Here is a 6000-nt window from a genome sequence, read left to right on the forward strand (position 1 = left end):
ACGCTCCATTCTTCTCCATATTTCAAATGTTTCTAGTTGTTTTTCTCCACTTCGTCGTAAAGTCTATGTTTCCGCCCTCCCCAATACAATGTCATTCTCCACACAAAGCACTTCACTAGTCTCTTTTGTTTGTTATGTTTTTTTATTTAACGACGCTCACAACTGCAGAGGTTATATCAGCGTCGCCTGATGTGCCGGAATTTTGTCCTGCAGGATTTCTTTTACATGCCAGTAAGTCTACTGACATGACACTTAAATGCCATCGACCTGGCCCGGGATCGAACCCACAACCTTGGGCATAGAAGCCCATCGCTATACCAACTCGCCAACCAGGTCGACAATAGTCTCTTTCTTAGTATTTTTTTTTTCCAGAGTTTTTCAGAAGATGATCCTTTTTCTAATAAAAACTTCTTTTAATTAAGCATGGAGGATTCGATTAAACTGTTTATTAATCAGGATAATCGGCTTCTAAGCTGGATATTAGATAAATGAGTGCTTTTTCCATTGCTGGTTGTCACAATCAAAAATTAAGAGACAACGTTTCGAAGGGTGGTTCTCCCTTCGTCTTCAGGTGGAAGGAAGGAGAGAAAGGAAAAAACCTACCATGACTGATCAGTCATACAGAATAGCTGTACGTAACGATTCCAACAGTAGGGTTTTTCTTTTCTCTCCTTCCTTCCACCTGAAGACGAAGGGAGAACCACCCTTCGAAACGTTGTGTCTTAATTTTTTATTGTGACAATCAGCAATGGAAAAAGTCCAAACCCCTCACCTAAACATTAATGATCCACCATTGCTTTCCAACCCCTCATTTAGATAAACATAAATGGGTGCATTGGGATATACGTAAATAAACGTGCTCACCATTAGAAATCGTTCATTATAGCTCCAATCCTATTTGATTGATTGATGATATGATGATGGAAAGAATCTATAATAGAGTGGCCTAGAAGAATAATTATACAAAAACCACTTATTAGCCTAGTTACTGCGTGTCACGAAGTGTTCGCTATTTGCATGACGTCATTCTCTTGGTGTATTATTAATTTTCCGGAAACGATTTGAGTTATAAACATACATGATTCATTTTCCTGCACAAAATTAACTGAAGGCATAATCATGTAAAGTATATTTCAAAGATAATAAAATTCCTTCCTTCCTGAAACTCGCTCAAGGTGGACTGGCATTGTTTTATTGTACGTGTACAGTTAATTGGCTTGTAATAACACCTCGCCTTGAGTGCAGATTGTGGGCGATCATTGTTGACGTACTTAGCGGTAAGGATATCATTTACATAGAATTTGTATTTCATTTTCATCCTAAAATATATTTAATAGCCAGGAAAGAATATATTTTTCTCGGACGAAAATAAAATTATACTAATAAATGTGTTTGTTAAACGATTTCGAACTATCTTCTGCTTGTCCAAAATCACTACACAGGTTACTATCAACAATTGTGACAGAGAATTTATCTAAAAATTCAGCTGTCTTAGTCTTAAATATCATGAGGAGACAAGTTGTATTCTATTGTATTTATTAACATTCCATGGTACTCATACATTGCTTCATAACTAGAATATGGAACAAGTCAAAACACTTAATACTATTATAAAGTCTTAATTTATAGTCACAGTCTAGATGAAATATATACAGAAGAAATTTACAATATAGTCTACTAGTACAACACAAAGTTTTAGTATCAATTTCATGAAGCGTTATTGAATGTCATGAATTCACCTACAGAATAGAAGGCGTGAGAAATTAGGTATTTCTTTAATTTGGCCCTAAATAATCTTATGTTTTGAGTTTCATTTTTTATATCGATAGGGAGGCTATTAAAAATTTTTACTGCCATATAACGCACTCCTTTTTGATAGCACGATAGACTTGCCGATGGAGTATGAAAGTCGTTTTTTACATGTATTTATGCTATGAACTGTTGAATTAGTTACAAAGTTTTCACGATTACATACGAGGAATATTATTAATGAAAAGATACACTGACAAGCCATGGACATTATTTGTAGTTTTTTGAAAATAGTTCTACAAGATTCCCTAGATTTGTCACCTACTATTACTCTAATTATTCTTTTTTAAATAGGAATATATTGTTACTATCTGTGAAATTTCCCCAGAATATTATTCCAAAACTCATTACCGAGTGGAAGTATGCAAAGTATATTGTTTTTAAGGTATTGATATTTACTATCTTTTGCATAGATCTAATAGCAAAACATGCTGAATTTAGTTTGGGGGTAATTTCTTTAATATGATTTTTCCAATTTAACACATTATCGATTTTTAAGCCAAGAAATTTGGTTGTTGCTTCTAATAGGGATCTATTGTTAATTATTAAGTTACATGTGCTAAACTTCTTTAGCCAAGGCAAGTGATGGTTTCATGTAAGTTTGTTAAAAAGTGACACTCAGTTTCAGAACGGTCTGACAATTTTACGTACCTTGGGTAAAAATTTGTGTACACAGTAGCATCAATATAGCTTATAGTAGTCGCTTTCTTAAAAGTGTCGACTTTTTGGTATTATAACAGTGTGTCCAGCTGTAGAGGAATTCCTCTACGCATAGCTGAATTTTACTGTTTGCATGATGTGGCAGCGACAATAAAAGTTTCCTGAAAAGTAGCGATATTTTCGGTTGTGTTGAAATTACGTAAAGATTAAAGATAAATAACCGAATTCTGACAGTCTATTTCTGAACTACCTTCTATCCGCTACGAGCTTGGTACAGTCAGTAGAAACTGAATTCGTCACTCCCTTCCTGCTGGCTCTACAAGACAAGTAAAGATGGTGTTACTTAGCAGTAAGACCTGCCTAATAATGACGTCAGGGACTGCCGGACTTTATCACAATTCAAAATTAAATTGGAAAATTTTGTCTTATTTAATGCTTTTTAGGTATTGCTAGAAGTGTTGATTTGTGGTTTTTTTACTCTAGATTAAAATTGCAAGTTTCTTGTTTATGTTAGTTAATTAGTTAGGATATAATTAATTATGATACTTAATCACTCATTTAAAGTTTGTGTGGCTGCAACCTATGTATATTTTTGTGGCTTTAGTTTGTTTATAGTGTATTTTTTCCTGTTTGTTTCTATTATTGTATTTGTATTTCTGGTGGTGTGGAAGAGAAGGCCTGATGGCCTTAACTACACTAGATAAATAAATAAATAAATAAATAAATAAATAAATAAATAAATGCGTACGGTGAGATGCTGCTAGCTGCAGAGCCGTGCTCTGGCCCTGTACCTTCCACGTGCTTCACTAGTTACGTCAGAAGTCGCTTCTTTGACTGCGAAAGCTGTAGCTTCTATATGAAATCTCACTGACAATTGGAACACAAATAGAGATTTCACAAGCAATGCGCATATTTAAAATATTACAGACTACACTGTTGCTTTTTTTCTTTAGACATCATCCTGATTGTGCTGCATTTTCAAAATTGTCTCATAATAATCTCTTTCTATTATCTAATATAATTTGAAATGTATTAACATTCTATGTATTTTAGTTTAATTCTGCTACACAGTTTATTTCAGTGTTTAATTAATAGTTCACAGTATTTTGTTGTTTAATTCGTAAATAACTCTTGTATACATGTAACTCTCATCTAAATCAAATTGTTGAATTCTTTGTAAGTTCATGCATATGTATATACACTTTTTGCTGGTTGAGTGGAAGAGAAGGCCTTACGGCCTTAACTCTGCCAGCTAAAATAAATCATTATTATTATTATTATTATTATTATTATTATTATTATTATTATTATTATTATTATTATTATTATTATTATTATTATTATTATTATATGTTTTCGGGAACAATATTTTGATATCGACACTAGAAATATATTTTAGAATCAATACTTTCCTCTAAGGAGCAAACATTTAAATTTATTTATATACAGAGTGAAAGTGAAATAATTCTCCAGATTGAAAGGGACGAAAAGGTACAGTTAAGGGGTTAGGTACAGCTTACAGCAGTAAAATTTTGGAAATATTCAACATTTTTTTCCTCAATTACTGTATCTTGTACAATAATGAAAATTAGTATGCATAACACACTGTCCTCCTGCTATGTGAAAAAAATATTTTCACGATTTAAAAAAAATTATTTACTTTTTTTTTTTCTCCCCAAAATTCAGTTCACTGTGCAGTGATGAAGCGTTTCACACACAACTCAAAGACTATCCAACATTCCTTGATGAAAATTTTTGTGTGTATTTATGCATATTATATCTACAATATTATGCAAGATCACTTCTGTACCTTTGATAGATTGTCTGCCTGCCTGCCTGCCTGCCTGCTTAATTATTAGAAAATCAATAATTAATAATTAATAATAATTAATTAATTAATGTAATAATTATTTAACATCAATTAAATATTCCAGTTAAGGAAATGTGTAGAACAAGTAGGAGCTGCTAATTTATAAACCACGCAAAAACTTACATATAAAATAATTTAAAAGCAAATAAATAAGTAAGAATAAACCATCTGTCTGTCTATCTACCTGTGGTCTGTCTGTCCGTCACTTTTATCCCTTTCATCTGTCCTATCTGTCATATCTATGCTATCTATCTTACTATGCTGTCATATGTCATATCTATCATATGTATGCTAATTATCCTATCTATCCCTTCATATCTGTCATATATGTTATCTATCCTTTCATATCTGACATATATACCATATCTATGCTATCTATCTTGTCATACCTGTCATATCTAACATCTGTGCTATCTATCCTGTCATATCTACCATATCTAGGCTATCTGTCCTATCTATCCTGTAATATATGTCATATCTATGCTATCTATCCTATCCTGTAATATCTGTCATATCTACCATATTTATGCTATCTATCCTGTCATATCTGTCACATCTATGGTATCTATCCTGTCATATCTACCATGTATATGCTATCTATCCTGTCATATCTGTCATATATACCATATCTATGCTATCTATCCTGTCATATATGTCATATGTATGCTATCTAACCTGTCATATCTGTCATATCTACCATATTTATGTTACCTATCCTATCTATCCTGTCACATCTATCATACTATGCTATCTATCCTATCTATCCTGTAATATGTCATATCTATCATATCTATTCTATCTATCCTGTAATGTCTGTCATATCTACCATATCTATGCTATCTATCCTGTCATATCTATCCTATCTATCGTGCAATATCTATATTATATAATTCTTAATTCAATTCAAGAATCCGTCCCTGAGCACGAGTTCTACTCTTTCAGGGGCGAGCTAAAGTTTTTCTGTATGTATTATATTTTATGTTACATTATTAGCAAAATAAAATAAAAAAAAACAAATAAATAAACAATATCTGTCATATCTACCATATCTATCATAACTATTTCATCTATCCATCTATCTAATCCATTTATTCTCTTATTTATTAATCATTTTATTAATTTAGTAATTTATTGAGAAAGTAGTTTTAAACTAGAAGAATTCGACTTAATTTTACAGGAACAGGTGACAGTCGAGCCTCGGAGAATAAGCTGTGACGTTTACTGCAAAGAGCGCATTTGTTTACGGTAGTTATTTTTAGATATTCTATGATATGCGGTCCAAATACCGAATATGGATATATTACGAACCTCGATAGGGTATGGATACTTTTCATAAATAAATTTAGCAATAAGATGTGAAACGGTGATTCATGGCGTTCTGTTTGAACTTAGAATGCATCTGTCAATCAGAATGAAGTCATCAGTCATTAATATTCCGCTCCTAACAGTGAATGCTTGATGAAGTCACGGACATTGCGCGCAGCGCCGTGTGAAATTTTCGCGTCCCGCACAGAATCAGATTGTGAGTTGACACACGCAACCTCAAGGGCAATAACAGACGTTATTTCCCCACTTCGACGAAATTTTGCCCTGACGTCACAGACAGCTTGTTTTAAGTGCTATATATGTGCTGGACCAGAAGTCGATGTCAGCAGAGTGCG

Source organism: Periplaneta americana, chromosome 6 (genome assembly GCF_040183065.1).
Source record: "Periplaneta americana isolate PAMFEO1 chromosome 6, P.americana_PAMFEO1_priV1, whole genome shotgun sequence".
In the NCBI taxonomy this organism is placed as follows: Eukaryota; Metazoa; Arthropoda; class Insecta; order Blattodea; family Blattidae; genus Periplaneta; species Periplaneta americana.